At 35.8% G+C, this 13977-nt stretch overlaps 1 long non-coding RNA gene across 1 annotated transcript in view; it reads left to right on the top strand.

Moving 5' to 3' along the window:
* The window catches only part of LOC116094357, a 17021-nt gene extending 6029 nt beyond the window's left edge, over positions 1-10992 (top strand). Inside the window, exon 2 of the long non-coding RNA XR_004120062.1 lies at positions 10803-10992. This is a non-coding gene — a long non-coding RNA (uncharacterized LOC116094357). The remainder of the gene's footprint in view (positions 1-10802) is intronic.
* The last annotated feature ends 2985 nt before the right edge of the window (positions 10993-13977 follow it).

Here is a 13977-nt window from a genome sequence, read left to right as displayed (position 1 = left end):
AGAAGAGAAGAGAAGAGAAGAGAAGAGAAGAGAAGAGAAGAGAAGAGAAGAGAAGAGAAGAGAAACAAGTCATGACTTGACATTATGATACAAAGATCCTCTAAAGATGATGTTGAGTTTGTTTTGTGTCAGCTATCTACTGCCTGACATGAGGTCTACCCTGAAAAATAATTTTTTTCTCAGTGAGACATCCTTGAAGACAATCAATATTTGTTTTCAAGTGATTATTAATTGGTGATAACTTTTGGATTAGAGTTGGGGATATGTGTCCATTTCACCTTTTAGCTCTACTAACCCTGGTGCATGCTGCCTCAGTTTCAATGAGTTCATTTGAGGACCATGTTCTGTCTAGAAGGTGGATTCCTTGGCATGCTCTGTACCCTCTAGCTCTTACATTCGTTTTTGTTTGTTTGTTTTTGTGCAGAATTCTTTCTTTTTCCTTATGTATGTACATATGTATGTATTTGCCCTGCTGGATATGCTAGAAATGCTGTCCAACAGATCCCGATGAGAATGCTTCTAGCCACTACCACAACTTATTTATAACTTGTAGGTAGAAATGCCATTATACTTTTTTAAGATCTACTGGATAATAATAATTAATAGAAACAATTTCAGTTTGCTTTTGTCTTTTAATAGAGTAACAGGATTTTTGTTTTTTTTTGTGTGAGTGTATTATGCATGCAAAGTCAAGTACACCTAATGAGAGACAACCTAGTGATCTGCTTTAAGTGACTGAGAACTTCTGTCTTTTTATAGACAGGATTGATATCATGCTTAGCATTTAATGTCAAAAGGCTTCTCTCAATAAAAAAATTAAATCTTCTCTAATTAAAGATTTATTGAAATTTGGGGTAAATAATAGATTTTTTAGCTTATTTGTTAACTACACTATTACCTCAAAGTGATATTTAGAAAAAAATAAAAGATGCCAGATATAAATATTTATCTAGGAATGATAACTCAGGCCTGTAATTCTAGTACTTGACTACCTGTTAATGTATCCAGAGAGTGGAAGACATAGCTGCTAGGATAACTAATCAATTCACAAATCAAAACCTATACTGCTCATTTCATATTGTCCAAAGAAAGAATCATAAACTTTTTGGAAAGTATTCCAAACATTAACACAGATGTTAAAATAAAAACGAAATCAGAACAAATCTTATGTAAATAATGTGTATGTAAAATATATACCTATATATGTACATATATATGTATATGTTCATGTACATTATACCTATCTAAAGGGAACATATTGCTTTATAATTTCAAGAATACATTGTTCAACTAAATCCTTTTCACAAAGATTAAATATTGAGGCTAGTTGCAAGAGAAACATGTGAAGACTGGTCATTTGGAATGGGGGAAGTGATAATTAAATAAAACTATTGTTGGAGAATGCAATGGGGTTTCTAATTCATTTAATCAAAATGTTTTTATTCATTCACCATCAACTATGCCAATATCTGTTTAATTATTACCAAGACAGCTAGGAACATTATCATATGACTAAAAAACACTTTGCTATATTGCCCTTAACATGAAGACCTTATCACACATCTTAATCAACCCTAGGTTAGCCCAGGGGTTCGACAGTGTTAGCTAGTATTTGTACTTAGTTTTTGTTTTTGTTTTTAATGGTCTGTTAATAGTAGTTTTCTAGTGTGATCAAATGATAACCTATACCTAAAATGTGTGCTGGAAACAGAAGAATTTATTGGCCCATCCCTGTCAGTTGGATTGGTGCACAAGAGAATTTTGCTCCCTGATTTCTAAATGAAATCCAGTACCTGTGGGTCAGAAAGAAAAGTTTTAAGGCCCTCAAAATTATCTATCAAAAATGCTTATGTAGAATACTATGTGGACATTTGTTTAATTCAGGGATGACTAGTCCATCATTTACAATGTGTTCAATGTCTACCATATGAGATATATGTGTAACCAATACATGCTTTCATTAAGATCAGGATAAAAACTAAATTTAGGTCAAGAAAAATATTTTAGTATAAGAAATGCATATTTATCCTTATAGTGGTAAAATTATGAGCCATAATTCTATAGTACTTCAATGAAAGTGGGCTTGGTAGAGCTTCTACAATGATATTTGAATGAATCTAGTATGCCAGAAGCTGAAGAGGGATAAAATTTGGAGATAAAAAGAGATTCATGGGCATCTTTTGTAAGAGGAGACCCATTTAGTCTGCTCATTCCATTTCAGAGTCATGGACATCCTATTGCTTAAATTCTTTAGTCATGCTACAATCATCATGTTTATAATCTGCCTCCTGCATTGAGAATACCAAAATTCACTTATCTTAAGCCCATTTCTAATTAAACTGGTCATAATCAATGGTAGACCCATGGGTAGAAAATAATTCAGCAAAATGTCATATAACAGCTTGCCTTTTTACAATTCAAAGTGATACACAAGTGTCTCTAAAACATAGATATTTCTCCCTGGCCCATGAACACTGAGGCATACATCTGTGCCTACAAAACACATGCATATGCACACACACACACACACACACACACACACACATGCACATGCGCACACACACTCACATGCACATGCGCACACACACACATACACACACATACATACACACATGCACACACATACTCACACACACACTTACACACACATCCACACACATACATACATACAAACATACACACACATACATACAAACACACACACATATGCACACACATACACACACTCACACACACACACACATACACACACATACATACATACATACAAACACACACACATACATACAAACACACACACACACTCACACATACATGCACACACATACGCACACATATACACACATGCACACACATACACACACACACTCACACACACATACACACACGCACACATACATGTACACATACACACACGCGCACGCACATACACGCATACATGCACACACATACACACACACATACACATACATACATACAAACACACACACATACACACACATGCACACACATACACACACATACACACAGTCATACACACACACACTCACACACACACAAACACACACATGCACTCACACACTCACACATACACGCACATATACACACACGTGCACATACACACACATCATACACACATACATGCACACACATACACACACACACACTCACACACACATACACACACGCACACACACATGTACACATACACACACGCGCACGCACATACACGCATACATGCACACACACATACACACATGCACACACATACACACTCACACACATACACATACATACATACAAACACACACACATACACACACATGCACACACATACACACAGTCATACACACACACACTCACACACACACAAACACACACATGCACTCACACACTCACACATACACGCATATACACACACACGTGCACATACACACACATCATACACACATACATGCACACATGTACACACTCACACACACACTTACACATACACATACATACATACAAACACACACATACATACAAACACACACACATACATACAAGCACATACACACATATGCATACATACACACACACATGCACACACACACATACACACACATACACACACAACTTTGCTTTTTTGCATTTCTTCCAAACTGGCATATTTGTTAAGTAGCAATCTCTATGTTGTTGCTGTCAAGGTCCTTTATTGTCAGCTGGTTAGAAAAGGAGGAGGCAAAGGTCGATTTTCTTTTCCCCAAAAACATATCTGTCATATCAGTGATGTTCCACTCCAGTAACGTTGTGGGACTGATGGATGCCTGTTCTCTTCCTTCAGGGCACTTCGTGAGCAAATATACCCACAGAAGATTTTGTTCTAGATGAAGTGGATCTGATGACAGAATGGAAAACAAGGCTATTATGCCAGGAAAGAATTGAAGTCACAAAAGAGCTTTTTCTAGTTATGTCCCACAATCAGAATACTTTAAAATCTTCTTATGATGTAGTTGAACACATCAAGGCTTTCTGGCTTTTGTATGTGGAAAAGTCTTATTTTAAGCCCTCAAAAGAATCAGAGCATCTCTGGCAGAAATAAATGCCATTCAAACATCAGGAAATATGTTCACTGTAATAAAAATATCTTTTTTTAACAATACATTTCCCCTCTCTCAGCTGCAAATTTTCATGGGAATTATTTCCAAAGACAAGCTGCAGGGAAAGCATCAATTAATCTGCTGAATGAATTTTTGAATCTCGTCTCAATGCTGAGACCCCCTCCTGGTGCTTGGTAATTACCCCAATATTTTCTGCACGCTTGTTTAAATGGCTTCCTCTTGGGCATCCTGTGAGGAGAGCCTCTCTCTCTGGTGAGCTGAAAGGCGGCATGCCTTATCACTCTGCCTCATTCCATCTGCGGCTCCTAGGGGGTCCTGCTAATCATTGTCATTGGAACATTGGATGAGCAGTCTGGAGACATAGATAGATGTGACACCAAAGGAGACCAGAGCCTTTCCAACAGAGTACTCATCTTTGGAAACACATCATCTCTCCCTGACTCAAAGCTAGAGAGGAACCCCTTTAAAGCCAGGCCTTGCACCTTAATTATACAAATACAGTGATCAAAGTTATTAACACTCTTTCAGAAGCCAGGGATTTAATATAATGGTGTTTAGTTACCTTTGACAGAAAATATCAGTATTCCTGGACTGTCAAAGTGACAGAAGAAAACACAATGGGGAGTGAAATGAAGCAAGAAGAGGGGATCGGGTGGCTTTAAATGCAAATGTTATTTACAGAGAAATACAATTTAAAATGCAGCTGATGTGAGAGAAGATAAAAGTTGTGAAGTGCGGGATGTGTGGGAACTTCAAAGAGTATTAAAATGTCACATTGATTTTCCCTACACTCCTAAGTAGCAAGTTTCAAAAGATAAATGTGATCCACAATTTATTCACACATGATTTATCTGTACACAGTGAAAATAGAGATTATTTTCCTTATAAGAAACCCCACATTAGAAATATCTACCCCTTACTTTTTTTTAAACAAAGATGACTTTCATACTTTTGGGGATGTGACATATCTGAATATTACTTTCTTAAAAACTTAGATCAAGAACTCCTGGGCTGTGAGGTGTGTAAGCAAGGTTACAGAATTTTCTCTGCATGTGATAACTGGGAGTGTATAATCTGACTTTAAAAAACCTAAAAGACATATCTGAAATCTGAACAGTGATTTTTTTTTTAAGCTGGCAAATATTCAAGTAAAAGGTAAATAAAAATGTAAAGGAAAATGGCTCATTTCTTTCCATCTTAGTTAGATCATCAATTCTAATAGTTTATCTTCTAACTGATATTAAAAAGACTAACTACCTTGTGTGGAATGGCGATTGCTTTAACATCATACATTGATCACTAGATTGTTTTTTGCTTATTACCTAGGTACATACAAGTATTATAGATAATCTATAGTTAAAGTCATTATTTGTCATATGTATTCCATTAGCATATTCAGTATGTGCCAACCTAGATGGTGAGGTTGCAGCTGCCATAGGTTTTAAGAAAAGATACTTAATCCAGACCATGTGGAGTAAGAGGGCCCTGACCTGGGTCGCATTTATGTTAAGGAGTGACAAAGTGCAAGAACTGCTTCCCAAGAATAGGACACTGCAGAGAAGAACTAAGAATTGTGTAGTGTGTGAGGAAGGAACTTCAGAGTTTTGATCAGGATAAACACCTGAGCTGCCTCTGTTTAAGAGCAAGCAAGAGCTAGGTGAGTAAAACTGAGGGAAGTAACTGCTTGGAACCCCAAGATAAGCCTATGAACGGACACTGTGGCAGCATCTAGAAAAGCTGGAATGGTGAATTTCATACTGGAACCTCTTTAGCCCCTAAAATGAAAGATGAAAGACTCACTTAGACTTCCTGAAAATTCAAGTAATCAAGGGAGAATTCATAGCAATCTATTCAAGGAGACTCTTTCAACAAGACCTGAAAAATGTATGCTCTATATAAAAGCAACAAAGTAAAGGAAGGAGGAAATTCTTTGGAGCAACTATCTGAGTACAATTCTTATCACTGTACAATGCTCATCAAACCTTCCTAGTTTCAGAACCAATATTACCTGCAGCTATTACGTGTTATCACTGTCACGAAGTGACATTTCAGAGGCAGGACAATGGCACAGACTTCTACGATTTATCATTTTGACCCACACCTATGATCTTCTACTTCTTAGGGAAGAGTAATAGATTCAGGATGGAGAAGCAACTCAGATTCTCCAGTTCCCTAACATCATTTTCTTTAAAATTAAGAATTATAAATTTGTATAAAATTAAAAATTATAAAGTGGGTTTCACGGGGCTACATACAATAATTTCAGAATTAAACAATCCATGACATAGTCTCAAAGCTCTGTCTAGTCCATATTAAATGGTTAATGGAAATTGGTTACTAGTAACAGTGAAATAAAGCCATGTGCCTCCTGCAGCTTTGCATGAAGACTCCAGCAGCTTCATAGATATCATCTAGAAAAAAAAAAATCTAATGCAACTGGAAGGCATTCTCTGAGATAAACTTACCTAAATGTAAATGTTTTGTAAAGCTTTCATCATTGCACCAGATTACTGTGTGGAGAAGATCCTCTGCTGATGCTCATCACGCCTCCCTTACCCTGCTGTAGTCTAAGTGTCTCAAGGATGGGCAGAGACAACAAGAATTAAAAATGTAATGGGGGATGAAGAAATGGATCAGCAAATAAAGAAAATACACAATAAAAAACAAGCAATGGATCAGTAATTAGAATACTTGCTGCTCCCAAACTGAAAAAGGAACTCCTGCTACCTGGGTGAGGTGGGGGTGGGGTTGTAAGTGCTCTGACAGACAAGTTCTCTCTTCATTGACCATATGTTGGAGCAAATAGAGATTTTTCATTACTTTAGGTCATATATCAAATCAAGTCTTATCTAAAAAGCAAATATTGTGTTACTTCCATTTCTCATTGTGCCAGTGTTTTACTGTACCCTGATTTAGTCTTCACTTTTGTTTGTTGGATCTTATGGCACTGTGTGTATATATGAGTGTACATGTAATATAATTGTAAACAAATGAGGCTTGGTTGCTGTTTGTATACATATGAACCACTCTCTGTTTTCATCTTGACTGAACTGTACATTTTTTGTTACCTGGGTTTTTTGTTTTGGTCTTTTTGTTATTTTGTCTTTTTTTTTTTTTTTCCAGAGCTGAGGACTGAACCCAGGACCTTGTGCTTACTAGGCAAGCACTCGACCACTGAGCTAAATCCCCAACCCCTGAACTATACCTTTCTTTATGATTCATATTTTCCAACTGATTTTCTTTGTGTTTTAGAGCAGTGTCATTTGAAGATTAATTAGCACAAAATCAAAATAATGTATTTTTAAATACTAAAAGTATGTACATTCCTGTGTCAATATATTCTCAACCCCATTTCTAACCACTGTAAAATTAAAATGAGTATGGTACAGTATTGACACCATGTAAACAACTCCAGATTCTAGAGTTATCTAGAATATTGTAAAATGGTGAATTTAAGTGTATCGTCACTTATGTTTCCTAAGCTTCAATTAATTGTATCTTAAGAACACTTCCTATTTCAAAATGTCCCTGTAGTTGTCCTATCAATGACATCTTATGAAGTATTGCCAAGGTATACAATCTTTGGCACTCTAAACATTAAATAAGCCCTCCCCTTGCAGAAGAATGTAAGCAATTGATTTATAATACTGTCAGCCAATACCTGTAAACTGTAACCTTCAAGCTATAATCTCATACCCAAAGTGTTCCTAAAATTCAAAATTGTTTAACAACACACGCTATTGGTAAGGAAAAAATGTTGTTCTCCGTAAACTGACAGTGGGGCTCCATTGCTGAGGACAATATTCACACAACTCGTTAACATGGAGAACCTGAGCTGGTGCTGAAATAGGGCCTTCACTTCTACATTTTGGTCCCCTTGTGGGAAGTTACTTAGCAGGCTATCCAAAGAGAAGGTAGACAGAAACCTAGACCCAAAACGTTTGATCTACAATCTGTCCTACCTATAAAATGTGTTAAGGAAACAATTGGACATAACTTAGTAGCCAACCAATGTAGGGTTTGAATTAAAGCCCATTCCATGAGAAGGAAAACATACCCAGTATTGCTTGAGTAATCAAGATCCAAGGAGTAGATAGTCCAGCGATATAGGGTAAAATCAAACCAAACTGGTTAAAAAAAATAGACAGATAAATAGCTGATAGATAGATAGATAGATAGATAGATAGATAGATAGATAGATAGATAGATAGATAGATAGATAGATAGATAGGTTTATAATGATATTGCTATACTCATAGATCAGTGCCTTATCCAGTCATCATCATCAGATGCTTCTTCTGGCAGCAGAGGGAAACAGATTTAGAGACCTAAAGTCAGATATCATGTGGAGCAAAAGTCTCAAGTAGAGGTCGCCATCAAATCCTTCCCCCTCAGAGCTCAGGTAATCTGCAGAAGAGGTGGCTGAAAGTTTGTTAGAGTCAGAGGGGACAAAGAACATCAGGAGGACATGTTTCTGTGAATCAACTAAGCAAGGTACATATGAGCTCACAGAGACTAGGCAGCATGCACAGGGTCCACATGTATTGGTACCTCATCTTGTGAATATATTATATCATTCCGCTTACTAATTTTATGGTACTCCTAAGAGAATGAGTGAGTCTCTGATTCTTTTGCCTGCTTTCTGATTCTTGTTGCTCTGTCTAATTTCAATATGATGGTGTTTTGTTTTTGTTTTTTGTTTTTTGCTTCATCACATTGTATTTTATTTTGTTAGGTTTGGTTGTTATCACTTAGATGCCTCTTCTTTTCTAATGAGACACAGAATGGGAATGGATTAAGGGGAGAAAAAGTGGGGGAACTAGGATGAGTGGAAGGAGGGGAAGCGGCAATCAAGATACATTGCATGGGCAAAGAATCTATTTTCAATAAAAAAGAGATAATCAGTATAAAAATATTAAATAAATACATTAGATTAAATTTATGCTGCAAAATATGTGTTCTTGGGAGCAGACTCTGAGATTAAAACCATCCTATAACTTTCAGGTTCCTCTTTCTGCTTCTTGTCTTCAGAGAGGCAAGCTTATAGCTTCCTGGACTAGCTACTATGCCAATTATTTGCTGCCATGTTTCGTAGGCATCATAGATGTGCATCCCCAAGAGCTATTAGCCCAAATAAATTCCTTCTTTTATAAATTTCTTTGGTCATGATACTTTATCACATCAGCAGTAAAAATAATAGATGATAGATAGATAGATAGATAGATAGATAGATAGATAGATAGATAGATAGATAGATAGTTTGGTAGATTGATAGATGACAGACAGACAGACAGATAGATGATAGAGACACATAGATGTAGATATTAGGCACATACAAACACTCATACCCACACACACTCTCACATACACATTCTCACATATATCCTCACTCAGAGACATGGACGTTCTCATACTTACATTCATAGACCAATAGACCATTTCTTGTTATCTACAATGCTAGGCCTTGCTAAATTCCACTTATAAAATGTTTAGAAATCCATACCAACATAGCCAATGGAAAAATGACAGTTGTATAACCAGAAAAATCATGCACAGTTATGAAAATGGATAGACTGTAAAGTCAAAGCACAAGTATCCAATCACATCAGCCATTTTGATCTCTGCTGTAAACATTTCAACTGACCCCATATCATAATATAGTATTTAAGTGCCTCAGCCTCATCTCATATTTAGATGACCCCTTGTGCTCTGTTAAGACATACAGAGATATATTTTGAAACTGTTTTGCATTTGTTTTTTCCACATTGTGAAGCAGTTTAAAGAAATGTTGCTATGGGGGAATATTTCCCTAAATTTTAAATATGACTTATATGGCATTAAATATTTTATTTTTGATATTATTATACTATTGTATCATTTTCCCTTCTTTTTCTTTCCACTGAGCTATCCCATGGTCTCCACTTTGCTGTCTTTCTAAGCCATGGCTTCCCATGGCCTTTCTTTAAATTTTGTTATGCAGGCACACATGCATACACGCACACGCACACGCACACGCACACGCACACGCACACACACACACACACACACACACACAATCTTTTCTCCATAAGTAACTTTGGTCATGATGTTCTTATTACATCAACAAAAAAGTAACTAATTATGATACTCATATACAAATACTCATTCATACTCTGAAATACACAGTTTGTATACATATTTACGAACAAGTACATAATCATACATACATCAATATACATACAAGCAAAGAAAAACATACACTTGCTGCTTTGAAACACATTTGTAGGCATGACAGAATAAGTTTCTCTTGATATATGATTTTCTCTGTCCAAAGTATAGAATGTTTCTTACAAAATAGATTGTGTACACATGCATGTGTACTCATGAATACATAAATACCTACTATGATCAGGTGACTAAACCAGCATAACCCCTAAATACTTTCATTACACTCACAAATGTATGTAGTCATACATACTTGAGGACTTGTAGTCATACATACATACACTCCTAGAGGAAACTTATAATTTCAACCATTGAAGTCTATTACAGAAAACAAATGATAAAAATGCAGTTGTGAAGCCCAGTCCTAATGGATACATTTATAATACAAGCCATATACTATGAGTCAGAGACCTTTGTAGAAACAGATAAACATTGTTAAGAGCCTGAAGAACTGGGAGATTTCCTGTGAGGTTACTGTGAGATTGTGTCTTCTAGAATTGTCTGAAGTTACACCCATGTGGCTGCCTAAGCATTAACTCAAAAAGGACACCAATAGACATGCCAGAGTGGATGGAAGAAGATCTAAAAGGCCTTACGTCTACACAAAGATCTACTGACAAGTAAAGAATGCTTAAACACCAGTTGATTACTGTTTATAATTAAAGCTAATTGAAAGTGAACACTGGTTATGGAGTCTCATGTGTGTTTCTTTCCTATTTATCCTTTAAGCATTATTCAATATTTGTTATGCATAAATTGGCCCTTTATGAATATTAGATGATAAAAATTGCTAAAGAATTTTTCTTTGGGCTGGAGAGATGGGTCAGAGGCTAAGAGCACTGGCTGCTCTTCTAGAGGTCCTGAGTTCAATTCCCAGCAACCATAGGATGTGGATCACAACCACCTATAATCAGATCTGGTGCTCTCCTCTGGCCTGCTGTATACATAATAAATAAATAAATCTTTTTAAAAAGAATTTTTTTTTAGATATTTTCTTTATTTACATGTAAATTTCTCCTTTCCCAGTTTCCCTTCCAACAAACAAACAAATGAAAACAACAAGAACAAACTCCTGTTGTCTACCCCCTCTTCATGCCTGCCACCCCACCCAATTATGAACTAACTAGTACCCTCAGAGCTCCCAGGGTCTCAAAAGAATATTTTTTTATAAATTTTAGCAGGATAGCAACAAATGGGAAATGTTTAAGCTAAAGTTTTGGGAACTCTCATTGCTTGGCAATCTGGTATAATTATACCAAAAGAACACTACCTCCTATTCCTAATACAATTCAATAATCCTATTAGTTTATGCTGTATGCAAACGATGTGATTCCTGCATCTTTTGAAAAATCTTTATTTCAAAATTTATAATTGATTTCCATTGGATTTTGGTCATGGTATGAGGTTGTTGCTGTTATTTAAGCCATTCTCAGAAAGGAATACTTATTTGACTTATAACAAGAAAACTAGCAAAATAAACACAGTAAAGTCCATCATTCCTATTTTCTTGTCTGGAAAGGCTGAACTTAACATCATGTTTTTCCATTTTCAGTCATGGCCATTTATTTTTCAATGAGGACCTTTTAATGTGCATCTTATTAATTACCTGATTTTATAAGCCTTGCGCTGTTTTCTCTTGTTTTTCTACTGTAGCCAACATGAATGATCAAAAAAAAAATATTCACAAATGAAGCACTATGAAGGAAGATGGAACTATTAACTTAGACTCATAAATGCAAGAATATCCCTAGATATCCAAGACTCAGTACTATCCGTGTCCTCATCCTGCTTTAGAATCTGGACTTAGTCCAGACAGTCTTATTGCTCATTCTTCTAAAGCCACAGCATTTAGCTTAATCTTAAATGTCTCATATTTAAGAAAAATATATTGCCATAGGAATGAAATAATATTTGCATTCCTATAAATGTGGTAGCAATTATTACAAAAGCATTATGCCATTTGGAGTTGAGAAAAGAAGTGCTTTATTAGAACAGTGGAGAAATTGAATGTGTACTCATGTGGAATCGAAGAACTTTTCAATTCCTTTAGTCTCCTTTAAGGACCCTCAAAAAAGTTTGCTGTAGGGAACAGCACGACAGTTATATAATGGCCAGTGGCCCATGCCAAAATGAGAAAGAGAGCTCACTGAACTGAGAAAACTCTGAAGTGCTCAAATTCGATGATGTTTCTCCATGCCTGTTCTGCTTACCTTAAGTAGCTATAGAGCTGAGGATGGAATGTAAATGTGTTCACTTTGAGGCTGCTATAGTAAATCTCTGAGATTCTTGAGTTTCAGAACAAAAGCCCCCTTTTACAACACTGAGGATTCTGACTCTAAGCATTTGGTGCCAGTGTCTGGCTTGTGTGACAAAAGCAGCCTAATGGTGTTATTGGACCCAGACTTTTTTGTCATGATGAAAAATGAATCACAATGCATTATATTGTCATGATTAGATATATCTTGGGGGGGGAGGCAACTTAAGGGAGAAAATATTTATTCAATAGTTTACTGTCTATCATAGTGATGAAGCCATAGAGGCAATAGCTTGAGAAAACTTGCCATATTACATGCATAGTCAGGAAGCTGAGAGCAAGGGATACACGTGTGCTGTTAGCCTGTTCTTGTCCTTTGGTACAGGTAAGGATTCCCTACTTAGGAGATGATCCCATCAAAAATAATGATCTTCCCAAACATTCCGTACTTTATCAAAATAGGCTTTTACAACATTCTCTCAAAGGCCACTTATACTTTAAACAGTCTCTCACAGGTGTGCCTGGAGGCCTACCTCCCGAGGTAAAGTTCACAAATAACCTTACTATTAATCAGAAACAAATTGTACAAAATATAGCAGGGTTTCAGTCTTTCTTACAACAATTCTCATTCTCTGTGGTCTTACTGAGATATCAGTAAGAAACACTAAAAAGCCATGATTTTGAGGAATCCTGGAGACACTGGAGATGTTGGTCAAAGGAGACAGAGGAAATGATGTGGCTGCAATACTCATATAGCACATTTTCAAAAACTAAAATATGAAAATAGCAACTTTCTCAAATTTACATTAACTTCAGGCTGCCCAAGATTGGGATATATTTGATAATATAATCTGATATAAATCTAGTTAAAAGCTTTAGATTTTCCTAGTAATTGTAAGGTGACAGAAAGTTATAGCAAGAAAAACAGCTTATTCTTTATTCTTAGTGTATATCAATTATGAAGCGGTGGGTACAGTTTATAATTTTAAGACATGATTATGTGATAATTGTATTTTTACATTCTTCATGATTCTCATTTGTCATGTTATTCCCTAGCCTTAACCATGCCATTCTTTTTATATTTTAACCTTAGGCTTTTCTACTTCTCCTATAGTACTTTTTTCCTACTTTTTGTTCCAGAATGCACATATGAAACAAAGAAATAAACAAAACGTCTACATGAAACTTGGCCTAATTTTTACTAATTTTACCTAACAAGATGATCTACAGTTTCATCCACATTGTTCACGATTAACTTTTTAAATTGACCAGGCAATTTTTAAATTGATTAGGCAACTTTTTAAACTGACTAATAGCTAGTTCATTTATTTTTTATTTTTAATTATTGATAGTATACTTTAATTATAACATTTCTCCCTTTTTCTTTGTCTTGCTTAACTTTTCCCTATTTCCTCC

This window comes from Mastomys coucha, unplaced genomic scaffold (genome assembly GCF_008632895.1).
Source record: "Mastomys coucha isolate ucsf_1 unplaced genomic scaffold, UCSF_Mcou_1 pScaffold16, whole genome shotgun sequence".
Classification (NCBI taxonomy): domain Eukaryota; kingdom Metazoa; phylum Chordata; class Mammalia; order Rodentia; family Muridae; genus Mastomys; species Mastomys coucha.
The sequence above is the reverse complement of the archived record's forward strand: the minus strand, read 5'-3'. Positions and strand labels throughout refer to the sequence as shown.